At 41.7% G+C, this 14,632-nt stretch overlaps 1 pseudogene; it reads right to left on the bottom strand.

The window, feature by feature from the left end:
* The window catches only part of LOC108295341, a 39,194-nt pseudogene extending 26,739 nt beyond the window's left edge, over positions 1-12,455 (bottom strand).
* Between the last annotated feature and the right edge of the window lie 2,177 nt (positions 12,456-14,632).

Below are 14,632 nucleotides of genomic sequence, written 5' to 3'. Positions count from 1 at the left end.
TTTTTTTTTGAGATGGGGGTCTCACTCTGTCACCCAGGCTAGAGTGCTGTGGTGCAATATCGGCTCACTGCAACCTCCACCTCCTGGGTTTAAGCAATTCTCTGCCTCAGCCTTCCAAGTAGCTGCGATTATAGGCACATGCCACCATGCCCAACTAAATTTTGTATTTTTAGTAGAGATGGGGTTTCACCATCTTGACCAGGCTGGTCTTGAACTCCTGACCTCATGATCCATCTGCCTCAGCCTCCCAAAGTGCTGGGATTACAGTCATGAGCCACCACACCCATCCCACTAAACCTACTTCTTAAAATAATCAATTGTAGATATTTTGAAAATACAATGTCAGGTCTTTTAAAAATACCCACCACTACCCATGTGACAGCTTTGCTTGCAGACTTGCATTTCTATGCCATGTGCTTGCTCCTTGGTCAGGGCATCCCTGCTCAAGCAGGCACTGAGGGTCAGCTCCTTACAGAGGGTGGCATGGACCAGGAGCCAGTGCTATAACCCTGCTGTACAAGGGAGCTATGGTAAGGGAGATGGGCCCCTGACAACCAGGGGTCCTGCCAGTTCTAATTCATCAGGGTTCCTAGGGAGTTCAGCTCACAGAATTTTAATATTTCTGAGGACTTCTTTTCTGGCTTTATTGAGGCATAATTGAAACATTTTTAAATGTGTATATACAGAGTGTACAATGTGATGTCTTGTTATAGAATACAATGTAAAATGATGACCACAATGAAGTTAATTAACGTATCCATACTTTACATTGTTACCAGTTGTGTGCATGCATGTGTGTGTGTGTGTGTGTGTGTGTGTGTGTGTGTGGTGAGAGTATGGAGGGTGTACTTTCTCAGCCAATTTCAAGTGTGTAATTCACCATTATCTTTGGATACCAAGACATGCATCAGGTCTCCAGAACGTGTTCACCATGTCGCTGAAAGCTTGTGCCTTTTCCCCATCTTCCCATTGTCCCCCTTCTCTGACACGACCTTGCCACTCTGTTTCCATGACTTGGACTTTTCACACTAATGGCTGGGTGAAACTCTGTGATATATGCACAGAGGGATGACTTGGCTATGTGAGCACAGAGCCTGCCTGATAGCCATGGGCAGTGTCTGGGACCTCCTTGCATCTGGGTGCCTCCAGGCATGTGCACAGGGCTGGATCATCCCTGCACTGGAGCCAGAGAGCTGCTGCCGAGTGATGAAGGCCAACTGGTAGTGGTCCTGAACTTCCCACACAGGGCCACATCCCTCACTCCCACTACGGCCCTTTCTCACAGAAGCTCTGGAGCTTGGGTCATTCTCTGTGCCCCATTTCCTGAGTTAGGGGGCTAGAAAAAGAGTCCCTGGGCAAGGCCATGATGATTGGTGCATGGCTCCATGTGTGGAAAGCACACTATGGAGGTGGGTTCCCTTAGAGAATGCTGATGCAGCACTTTTGCTGTGCAGGTGGGATGCATCTCCTGAGGAGACACACTCCCACCCACACACTCCACACATACAGTCACACCACATGAAACGTACATGGACTCCCCCCCGCAAGCCCTGTGCACATAAACCCACCCACCCACCAGGACACTGCTGCTCCAGGCAACACACAACATGGCCACAGTGGTTCTTTACCTGCAAAAACCGCTCCTTCCACCACCTGCAGCCTCATGCCCAGCAGGAAGCTGGAATCTGATCTCCAGACTGAAGCCAGCAAGAGAGCTCTGCCTTTCCATTCAACTGGATTTTTCATAAGCAAGTTGGTGGTCCCAGAAGATAGGCTATTTTCCTGACGCCACCTACAATTACAGGAGAGAAAAGACCATGAAGACCAGGTCATGCTGTGTGGCATTTCTCAGGCCTTGGTTCCCTCAATGAATGCAGAATTCCAGATGGAAAATAGAGGTGGAGTCCAAGGCCCCAGAAGCCAGCACAGAGGACCTCTGCAGAAGGTGCAGGTTCTCTCTCTAGGTCATTGTGGCTAGCAATCACAACACTTCTAATCCAGAGAGAACTTGCCACTGAGCAAAACCTCCCCTTTCACACAGTTTAAAGCCTGATGTTGCCCCTTCCAACTGCCCTCTCCAATGAGTGTCTTCTGGAAGAGTCAGCCTGAGTCAGTTCAGGCTAGTAGAACTGCTGGGCACAGTGGCTCACACCAGTCCTCCCTGTGCTTTTGTGAGGCTGAGGCAGGCAGATTGCTTGAGATCAGGAGTTCAAGACCAGCCTGGGCAACATACTGATACAACTCTTTACAAAAATATATTTTTTTGATTAGCCAGGTCTGTTGGTGTGTGCCTGTTGTCCAGCTACTTGGGAGGCTGGGGTGGGAGGATCACTTGAGCCCTAGAGGTTGAGGTTGTAGTGAGCAGTGATTGTGCCACTGCATTCCAGCCTGGACGACAGAGCAAGACCTTGTCTCAAAAGAAACAAACAGCAACTAAAACCACCCCAAAATAGCATAGGCTGGGTGGTTTAAACAGCATACATTTCTTTCTCACAGTTCTGGAGGCTGAGATGTTCAACAGCAAAGTCCTGGCACCACAGAAAAACATGGCCTAACCTTTCATGTCTATTGCTCAGTGAAATAGTTCAGCCTGAAGAAACTATATGCTCTATGATTCAAATTATATGTGATTCTGTAAAAAGAAAAGCTCTAGAGACAATGAAGAAATCAGTTTTTTCCCAGAAATCCAGGGAAAAGAGAGGAGTAACAGGTGGAGCACAGGATTTGTCAGCAGCAGAATGATTCTGCATGAGAGTGCGTGCACAGTGGGGCAAGACACTGCAAATGAAAAGCCCTGCCAGTGCACATCAGACAGCGACCCATGATGCCAGCAAAGAAATTTCGTGGTTCATTAACCATAACCAATGCACCAGACTCATTAAGATATCAGTAATAGGAAACTGTGCAGGAAAGGTGGCACATGCTAACTTTAGCATCTGCTCTTTTTGTTAATCTAACACTTATCTAAATAATAATGCCAATTAATTCAAGAGTCATTTGACCATGATATTTGGGGGACAGATCTATTTCAGAAAATGCTTAATAATCAGTTAATGTCTAAACATGAGCTTCAGACATTATAGCGCTTCAGGTTCACATTAAATGTGAATAAAGGCTGATGTTTAAATGCATCTTTACTTCTGTCATGGAAACACTACTGAACGGACAGTAACTTAAAATTTTCTTAAATGAATCACAAAAAATATGGCTCAGCATTTTTATTGGTTTGTCTTAAATATGAAAATTTGGAAAAAACCTACAATCATTATTTTTGAATCAATGCAAGCCTCGAATATCCAGTCCCCTCAGCTCAGCATCTGCAGGTACACCTGTGCTTAATCAGGGGTCCTTTCTTGATTTACTGCTGGACTTGAGCTGCATAGATACTTGAAGGAGGAAAATATTGAATTAATCAGGTAAGATCCTGGGAAATGCACTCACAGGAAAGAGAGCTGCTGACATCTTGCTGGCAGAAGACGAGAGAGAAACAGAACATAATTCCTGCAGAGCTTGAACAGTGGATCCCATTGTTCACTGACTCCTTGATGGAGCTTCTGAGCCAACGCTGGGCTTCAGGAAGATCTTGGGTTTTGATGTGCACTTAAAACACCTATGAGACAGATCATGTGGAAAATGCTTTTATGTAGATGAGAGATCCAGAAAGGCAGTTGAGCCGAATGACTGAGCAGGAACTGGGCCTGAGGGCCTGGGCTCCATCCTACTTAGAGCCACGTGGACCTTGGAAGGTCCTGCAACCCTTCCACCCTTGGTTCTCTGCTTTGTCATCTGACCACTTTAATAGGGCTGACTTGTCAGCATTATGAGCCTGAACATCATCAAGTAGAGTTAAAGCTTTAGGAATCATGGCTGGTTCTTCAGTGTGTCACGATCTCCCCATCATTAAATTCCTGGAAGAAGCAGCTACACACTTATTAGTGGATGACCAGAGAGGAGACTCAGATGCTCCAGGGCAGAGAAGGATGGAGGTGGGCTTTGCTTCATTTGCCTGTATAAGCTTTACAGCCCATGGAGAATATGTGTTATCATCCCCTGTGATCCCCACATCAGCCCTTCGGGTGTGCAGAGCAGGGACTGTGGCCTGCACTTTACCGCTGAGGGTGTTGCCCTTTACAGGGTCACATGACTTTCCAGTCACAGCACTGGTTCATAATGCGCCTGTGGCAGCAACGTACCTGAGGCCCTGGGGACAGAGATGTTCCCACACCTGGGATATCCAGATCGTGCTCTGGACCCCAAAACGTGAGCTTTCCTCACTCCTTCAAGATGTCCTGACCCGAGGTGTCCATGGGAGGCCAATGCCCTAGAAAAGGCCCCTCAGTCTGGAAAAGAGTTGGGACCCATGACCCAGCCTGTCTCTTTCCATCCTAGATCCAAAACAACATGTGGTTTACCTCAAATGCAGCCCTTTTGAAGGATGAGAGAGATTTGAAATGGGGTCATCCTTTCCCAGCAGGTCCAAAGTTGGCTGCCACTGGCTACACATTCCCAATGATCAGTTGGCTGCAAGGGCCCCTGGGCTTTCAATCTGTATTTGAACACGACATTGTAAATCAACTGTCACATGACCCTCCCCCGGCCATCCCTGGCTGAGCAGTTAGTACTGTTTAACTGATAAGTGGCACCTGGGCTGAAGTGTCAGCAGCTTAATGAACTCTGTCTATAAAGCATCCTGCTTCATTTAAAATTGATCTGAGCCTCTGTCTGTGCCATGGGACCAAGGCTGAGGATGAACATGACTGCACAGCACGGAGTGGGCTTATCCTTGTTCATTTCTTGCAAGCCAGAGCTCAGTGTCCACAGATTCCTGCTTCATCCCTAGGCCCTGCAAAGGCAGCAGAGTCCCATCTCCTCCTAGAGGGACCCCTCTATAGTCACAGGCTGGAGACCCCACCCTAGGACTCTCCCTGAGGACCACCCAGGACCTCTTTCCATCACCAAATGTCAATTCCACTAACCCAATGGCTCCATCCCTTCTCACCACACTCCCCAGCAGCACCCAAGCAGTGGGGATCCTGTCCTGCTCCCACCACATTTATGTCTACATCAGAAAACCCCAGTTGTTTCCTTTAAAAATCTGAGAATCAAGATTGCTAATGTATTGTGTGTTGGATTTTGGCAACAGTAGTCAGAAGAGTTTGGCTTTTAATTTACCTTTCTTGTCATGTCTTTTGCTGAATTTGCTGTAGTGATTTTCCCAATTAAAAGAGAGCGGTTGTGTTCTTTCTGTATCCAGAAGTGTTCATGCAAGACTGAAGTTACTTTTATTTAAAATATGGGATAGACTCAGAGGGAGACAGGAAGGGTAAAAGCTTGCATTATGGAAAAATATTATTTGTATTACTTTGTTTCTATTTTATGGTTGCTTTACCTGTTGTACAGTGCACATATATTACATGTACAGATTGTTGCCTGTTTAGAAACACTGTGTTACTGCCACCCAGATGTAAATACCCTCACAGCCCCTCTTTGGCTAATTCCCAGGCAGTATAACCCCCAAGAGACACCCACTATTCTGGTCATGATCAATATATTTTACACTTATTTTTAAACATCATATAAATGAAAACCTACAGTATGTACTCTTTTGTGTCTGTTTGAAAATTATATGTGAATATCATGTGAATTTCAGTTATTCATCATTTTGTACTGATCTGTCCTGTCCATATATAACATCTACGTCATAGGAAGTTGACACAATGAATTTACACCCTCTGTGTTTTACATTCACTCTGCTGTTTTTCATGATGGTTCCATGAAGCAATGCTGTCATAAAGTCCCCCAGGTGGACACAACATCCTTGCCTCATATGTCTCTTGGACATAGGTAACAGGAGTGGGACTGTAGGGCCACAGGTACAAATTACTGTAGTATACCCTAGAAAGCCCTTTATCAAGGTGGTTGAAACTATGTCTCCAGAGTTACATGTGGCATTTCCAGTTCCTCCACAACCTCACCGACATTCTGCATTTTTTTCTCTGATAATGTGTCTATTTTGGCAGTTGCAGGAGTGAGAAACTCTAGTTTGAATATGCATTCTGCTGATCACTTGAGATTGAGTGCACTTTCATAGCCTTTACTATGCCAAACTTGTTGAGGATTCTGAGTTTGACAACAAAAGTGAGTACATGGTAGGTTATCTCTCTGAGAAACCACATAGGCTTATGTGTTCCACATAGGCTAAGGTGTTTTGTTCAAAGAAGGATCTAATAGGTAAAATTGTACAGGTATCAAACAATGGAAAGATATTTGCAAGGACTATCAAGAATTCAGAAAAAATAGACAAATCAAATGGAAACCTAATTTAAAATAGATAAATACCACAAGGCATTACAGAAGGTAAATGTGGATGAATAAAAGTCATATGAACATAGGTTCAGATCCACCTGAGGCATAAGGAGCAACTGTAGAGGAGTCCAGTATGTCTATGTGGGAGGAGCTGTCCAGAAAGAGCAAAGGGAAAGCATAGGGGCTTGGGGTGGAATGCATTGGGAGTGGTGGGAGCAGCCAGAGACCCCTGGGCTGGAAGCAGGGAGAGAGATGGGGGTCCGCCAATAAGCAGGGCCTGGGCAAAGAAAACCTGTGGGATCCTGTGGATGCTCCAGAACTGCCCACTTACTTTCCAGTCAGGCATGAAACCAGTGAGTGCTGAGCAGACAGCTAATGTTGCAATTTAAAAAAATCAAAACAAGCTGCCAGTTAGGTTGTGGGGGAGTCGGAAACTCCCACTCACAACTGAGAGTATTAATGAGGTCAGCCATCCTGAGAGGTTCCCTCAGCACACAGGAACATTAAGTGTGCACCCTCCATGCATCAAGTCCTCTCTTGTTCAGAGAGGGTGGGAAAGATGGAGGAGGAAGTCCTCACTGTAGGAGGTAGCTGGTATCAGCAGTAACCTGGCTGTTTGGCACAAGGGGGTTTAAAGGGAAAGTGTACTTGATGCAATGCTGACCAGTTGGATGTCATGGAAGAGACTCATATGCACATGTGGATAAAATTAAATGTATAATTATGAGTTTAAATCTTAGAAAAAAATAAACCAGATGAGGCCTAAAGGGGAAAAATTATTTAATTAAAAATGCAAACATACTTTATGAGTTCCTTAAGTATGTGTAAAGGTTATTTGGAAGATAGAGTGGTCCACATTATTTACACTTGCTTTGGTGACTCGGGGTTAAATAGAAACAATCTGAAATAGTTATAAAGGAAAAAAAACAGATACAAGAGAGGCTGATGAGAGTGTTGTGTGAGTCAACTCACCAACTCTGTGCTTCTGGGTCCCAGGAAACACCGACAGAAGAAATAGCATGCATGCCCTGTTTGTACAGGGGGAAGGCAGGTGGCTGCAGCCCCTTTCAGTGACAGGGGCCTCCCCTCCACTGACACAGCATTTGTTTACAGTTCCTGGCTGCCCTGGCCCCTCTCTGACACCAGGAACAGCTTTAGAAAAAAAACAGGGGCTTTCCACTGAGATGCCCAGGTGTGTCAGAGAGACAGGAAGACTTTGGGGTCCAAGGGCTGTGGGGGGGGGCACTCCTGAGAGGGCCCTTCCTAGCTGGGAAAACCCCTCAGGGCCTCCAGGGTAGTTGTCAACAAAAACAACTGAAATTGCCATAAAAATTCCTCAGTGAAAAAGTGACCAAATTATAGTGAAATACCCTATCAAATAATGACACCACTATAAATAAGAATGAGAGAGACCTGTATGTATTGATAAGCGATGATCACCAAATTAAATCTTATATGAAAAGCCAATTATCCACCAATACACAAAGCAAGATCGAATCATGGAAACATATGCAAGTCTATCTGTGTGTATGTGAATGTGGAAGAGGGGGTGAGCTGGGAGCTGATGGGGATACATTTATTCTATAGACCTAAGCACTATTTGAATTTTTATAACAATAACATGTTTCTTATGTGATTAAAAGCAATTTTATTTCTTGAATTGTAAAAAGGTATGTTTAATCCTATATAAATGTATGAATATATGGAGATTATTGTATATCAGAACAACAAAATAAAACAGCAATATAAAGACACAAATAGATTACAGTACAATATTAAATACCATATCTAATACAATCTTAAAATTATATATACACATAGATGCATGTAAAGATGCCAACAAATAATCTTCGTATCTAAAATTGTAGTAATTGTTGCAGACCTATGTGAATATGTTAGAAACTATGGAATTGTACACTGTATGGGGGTGAAATTTATGGTATTTTAATTATATCTCAAATGTCTGTTAAAAAAAATGGCTTGACATTCTAGTGTTAAGAGATGGTTTTATTTAAAACATAAACTAATAATATCCAGTAGATTCCCTTAAAAACATTATAGCAGGGATTTCCAGTTCACATTCACCACCACCTCTTTACAGTTTTTGACTATTTTCCAAAGTCTTGAATTAAATGAGGTGAAGGTAGTGTTTAGGAAGGTGTTTAGGAAGTCACTGGGTTACAGAAGAGCTGGTGCTGGGTAAGGCAGAGTAGGGAGAGAGACTTCTTTCAAATACAAGGCTCTGCAACCACAGAAAGCAAGTGGAAGGTGGGGAAATCTTCCCAGAAAGCCACCAGAGAAAGGCTTCAGACCTGATGTTCCTGCTGACATCCACAGACAGGGGCACCTCACTGGCTTTTAAAATCACCAACTCTTTCTATATTGACACAAAGAAATAAGGAAAAGGGGAATTCTGGTTTACAGTCATTTCATTAAATTATCCACAACTTTTGAAACAAAAACCATAAAAGTGAAACTCAATAAGATTATTCTTTGCTTAATAAACAGTCTTAGTGGCTCAGATACAGTACAGGCAAACCAGCTTTGGATACAGCCCAAGCCATGGACACAGCCCCCAGCCAGAGGGAAGAGTGAGGGGTTCCCGTGTCCTCCAGGAGGCCTCTAGAACGTGACCTGCAACTGCTCCCTTAATGCTGCAGCCCTGTTTTTGTTCAGCTGGGGGCCTTTATTTTGCAAACCCTGGGACAAATCATAAGCCCTGTAGAGTCATCCAAGATATTCCACAGGGTGATCTGAAACAAAAAGGTATCAATTATTATAAAACATGAGAGACGGAATTCTAATTTCAGCTGACAATGGCTGTTCTGGGTCAATGCAGCACACAGTACTGAAGAAAGTGAACATCCCCATGTGGCTGTGCACATGTTGTTGCTAAGAAAGCATGACTGGGCACATGTGGAGAGGAGTTTGGCAATATCTAGTAAGGTTGCATAAGTATTAACACTTTGACCCATCATCCAACATCTATAAATCTATCCTAAAGTAGACTTGCAAAGACATGAAAAGACTCATGTACAAGAGCATTGGCTGCAACATCAGAAAATATACAGCATACCTCCTCTAACTCAAATCTCTATAAGAATCACAATGAAATTTGGTAATACTAATAAATAATAAAATTTTTGCAAATTGAAAATTGTGAGACACACTAAAGAGCCTTATGTAAGAGCAACCTATAAGCTTAGTTACTGACATTAGAAACTCGACACTTTGGGAGGGTGAGGTGGGCATATCACTTGAGGTTGGGAATTCAAGACCAGTCTGGCCAACATGGTGAAACTGTGTCTTCATGTCTCTAGTAAAAATAAAATAATCAGCCAGATGTGGTGGTGCATGCCTGTACTCCCAGCTACTGGGAAGACTGAGGCAGTACAGTCACTTGAACCCAAGAGGTGGAAGTTTCAGTGAGCCGAGATCGTGTCACTGCACTCCAACCTGGGCGACAGAGAAAGACTCAAAAGTAAGAGTAATAACAAAGAAAGGCTGAAAATTAATTAAGTACAACTTAAGTTAAAAACAGAACAAAACAAACAACAGAAGAAATCCAAATAATGCAATGGAAGCATAACATATGAGAAGAGAAATTAATGAAAAAGAAAAGGACAGTAGTAGGGAAGAGTAGCAGAGCCAACAGCTGTTTTTGAGAAAAGTATAATGCACAAGTCATTCGTGAGATTTATCAAGAAAAAGGAGAAATCACAAAAATTCATATCAGAAATTAATAGAAGGACATAACTACAGAGATAGCAGAGATTACAAAACAGATAATCAGTGGATATTGTGAACAAATTTATGCCAAGACATTTAAAATGTGTCCAAAATAGACAAAATGAATTCATGAAGAAATTAAAATCCTACAGTTCAATAGCCATTATATAAATTTAGTTAGTAGTTAAGAAGTATCTTTCTTTGTCTCTTTTATTTCGTTTCCCTTGCCCCCACCCTCTCTCTCACACACACACACACACACACACACACACACACACACACACACACACACACAGAACCCTAATAGTATTATTGGCTAACCACCAAAATTACAATGGAGTTGGCATTTAAATCTTTTTTTTTTTTTTGAGATATTTCCATAAAATTGAGGAAAGGATTTACTTTCAATTAATTTGATGAGAACACTGTAAGTTGAGCACCAAATGAAAGAAAATAAAAAAAGACAAATTAAAATGGTGCAACCATTACTCAGGAGCACTGACATCAATTCCCCAAAGAAGTAGAAGACAACGACCATCCCTCAAATTCGAAGAATCAACAAAAACCAAAGAATTCACTAATTCACAGCTCACAACAGTACATCCCAAAATGCTCAACCTTCTAACTAATATTTAAAAATATTTGAAACACATAGAGCTATCAGAGTGAAGTGGCATTTGGAGAAATTTTCATGAAGGAAGAAAGATTACAGCTAAGTTTTAATATACTATTATAGTATTGTTTGTTTGTTTTATCTTGGAGAGGAGGTGAAAGTGGGAGTAAAAACAGGGAGTTTGGTGTAAGGTGGGAAAACCAAAGAAACTTGGACGGGTAGGCTGAAGGGTGTGCTGGGAGAACAGTGAGAAATATGTCTGGGGAAGAAATTTGCCCTGGAAGCTTAATTCTAAACTATCCAAAGGGATTTGTTGAGGAATGTGTGTCTAGGAATCAGCCCAATAGTGGGTGCTCAGTTCCACTAATGAATGAGGACTGTGAGGACAGACAGACTGAGTGAGGGGCAGGCAGATGAAGGTGTGGGTTTTACGTGAAACAAGTCCACTTGACTGTTGAAAAAAACTATTTAAAAGTTTCATTTAAAAAAAAAAGTTTCATTTTGCCATGCATCAATTAGCATTTCATTTGCTAAATTTAGTGGTGTGTAAATTCCTAACTAAGGTACACATCCAGTGATATAAAACCAAATGTAAAGCAGCTGTGGCCCTCTTCAGTACCATCATTGGAAGTCAGAATTTGAGCTCTTCTGATATTTAAAACCTGTGTAATATTCAGTGTATTATTATTTGTGTATCTATTTCCTTTGTGATGGAAATTTGGTTTGTCCCAGTTTTCCATTTTATTAAAATATTGCACATAGAAAGTCCCCATGCTTATATTTCTCCTAATAGTAGAAATAGTTTGCATAAAAGACTCTAGAAATGGGATAAAATTCATGGTTAGAATTTTAAAATAAATAGGGCCCCCAAATTGCCCTCTTAGAAATCATACAAATTCATAAACTTCCAATGGTTATGGAGAGTGGGTGTTAGCCCCCATCCTCACCAATACTGAATGCTAAGCACTCAAGCTTAGTATCCCTTATCTGAAATGACTGGGACCAGAAGCAATTTAGATTTGGGTTTTTGCAGATATCAGAATATTTTCATTATATATACTTTGACTGAGAAATCCAAATCCAAAAATTTGAAATCTGAAATGCTCCAATGAATACTCCCTTTGGGCATCATTTAGAAGCTGAAAATGTTCTGAGTTTTGGAGCATTTTGGATTTCAGATTTTTGGATTTGGGATGCTAACCTGTATTAAACATCTGTGACAACCTGAAAAACAAAAAGCACACCTCAGTGTTTTATTTTGCTTTGTCCTGCTCAGTTTCCATGGGCTTTTTCATCTCCGTGCGCTGTTCATACTGTGTGTGAAATCCTCCTCACCCCCAAACAGGTCCACCCCAGATGACAGCTCTGCTGTGAAGTCTTTCCCATTCTCATAAAGAATACTGCTTATTTCCTTCCTGGTATCCAAAAAGAATGGTATAAATTCTCCTCTCAATTGCATTGTGAGGTTTTTCTTTTAAAAATTTTTTTTAATGTAGAGCCCATTTTCTAATCCTTTATTCCTTATTTCACTGGTAGATTAGGGGCAAATGCTATTAAGGTTGGATGACTGAATGATAGCCCAAGTTCCTTCTAGCTCTGGGAATCTGTGTTACCATGATTCCACTGGCCTGGGACTTGGACATGAGTAGCAGATTTAAAAGGCAAAGCTCCCATCTTTAAATAAAACCATAAATTCCTTATTTATTACTCACATTGGTATCAGGAACAGGTTTGGATACAGGATGATCAGTATGGATCCAGAAAAGACTGTGATGTCAAAGTATGGGTAGTATACCGCACAGGTCATCCTGAACAGTCACTGGCAGTCAGGCAAAGTTTGTGGTCCCATGGCCACAAGACCAATGATTAGACCTCAGAGGGCATTCTGCATTAGAAACAAGAACAAATCAGATATCTGAGGAAATGGGAGAGGTCATAATTGTCACCATGCCTGCTTTCACAACCTAAGGCCCAACAAGCATCTAACCTTCAGCCAAGGAGGCTGCAAATATGTGTGTGTTTAGTAGTGGGCTGTTGCACTCCTGGGTTGGAACACGGCTATGTACTATTGATTCTCCAGTCTCCGGGAAACTAATAAATCCTGCACTCATGATCCAGAATGGTGGGTTTCCTTGAAAAATGTAATTAATATTATTAATTATACATAGATTTTAAAATATTCACTTTGTAGAATAAACAAAACTGACTTAAGTATACAATTTAGAAAGCTGGTTGGGCACAGTAGCTCATACCTGTATTCCCCAGCACTTCGGAAGGCTGAGGCAGGTGGATCATTTGAGTTCAGGAATTTGAGACCAGTCTGGCCAACAGTGTGAAAACCCGTTTCTACTAAAAATTAAAAAAAAAAAAATAGCCAGGTGAGATGGTACGTGTCTGTAATCCCAGCTACTCAGGAGGCTTAGGCAGGAGAATCTCGAGCCCAGAAGGTGGAGGTTGCAGTGAACTGAGACCATGCCACTGCACTCCAGCCTGGGCAACAGAGCAAGACTATATAAAAAAAAAGAAGAAGAAAGAAATAAAACTGGTAATAGGTGGTTTTGACAGTTCCATTAAAATTTTTGACAACTGAGAGCTTTTAGTTTCTTTCAAAATTTGGTGGTGGTCTCCCATCTCCCTGTGCAAGATATTACATTTAAGGAAAACAATATTGCATAAAGGCAAGAAAGATTTAACTCTTGACAGATGCAGACAGTGCCAAAGAGATATTAATGTCACTGAACCTGACAAACACCTGAAAAATATAATAATAATAAGGGTACATCTAGTATTCTATGGCTTCATCAAAAAAAAACTTAATCCTCTCAGGAACCTCAAACATAAGGTACAATTATAATTTTTTCACACAGATCCAAGGGATTTGCTTAAGATCACACTTCTACTAAGTATCAGAGGAAGGACTGGACCACCCAAGCATTCCGACTCCCAAACCTATGCTGTTGAGCACTGTGCTATGTATAAACGTCATAGATCATAAGAACCAGAAACAGCAGACTGCAGGAGCACCCTCTGCAATACTCACTTTGGTAAGCATTAGGAAATGGGGCTGCTGCAACTGAAGTGAAATGAGCTTGGAAGGTCCAAAGAAAGCATTCTGCTACCCTAGTGAAATAAATAATGTGGTTTGCTCATTCTAACATGGAAAAACATTTCTAATTTAACTACCCTTTAATAAACTCTTCTGAAAGGAGAATTGGGAGGACAGCTGCAATTGGAGGCTCAAATGGAATTATTTCTACATAATGGAAGAGTTGCCCACTTTTGGAAATCTGTGCTAAAAGGACCCAAACAATGTTGATGGCAATTATCAGGATGATAAGTAACCTGGAAAAACAACAAAATGATGTAAATCTTAAACAAGTCATTATAGGTGCCTCCATTGTGCTTCAGTGTTTGCATTCACTCTTGTGCTATTTTATTATTTTTACCAAATGAGACATAGTTCCATGACATCACATGAACTTATGCTAGACCTATTAAGCATCAGTTAGTAAAATGCCCATTACTAGTATCTTCACCTATGCAATTAAACATTCACTTACAAAGTAGTTCAGATGTAAGCAATGAATAAGTGTTGAATGAAAAGTACATGATACATTAAACAGACAAAACACTCTATTAAAAAGATATTATTTGTAAGATAAAATAGATCACCATTTTGATGCTTTTTCACAAACTTACAGAAAACTAAGTCAGCTTACACAGGTGAATTTTAAAAGCCTCTAACCTGCTGGGCACGGTGGCTCAAGCCTGTAATCCCAGCACTCTGGAAGGCCGAGGTAGGCGGATCACCTGAAGTCAGGAGTTTGAGACCAGCCTGACCAAAATGGAGAAACCCCATCTCTACTAAAAATACAAGAAATTAGCCAGGCTTGGTGGTGCATGTAATCCATGCTGCTCTGGAGGCTACGGCAGGAGAATTGCTTGAACTTGGGAGGCGAAGATTGTGGGAAGCTGAGATTGAGC

Source organism: Cebus imitator, unplaced genomic scaffold (assembly GCF_001604975.1).
Source record: "Cebus imitator isolate Cc_AM_T3 unplaced genomic scaffold, Cebus_imitator-1.0 Scaffold634, whole genome shotgun sequence".
Classification (NCBI taxonomy): domain Eukaryota; kingdom Metazoa; phylum Chordata; class Mammalia; order Primates; family Cebidae; genus Cebus; species Cebus imitator.
Note: the sequence above shows the minus strand (reverse complement) of the source record. Positions and strands in the feature narration are given on the sequence as shown.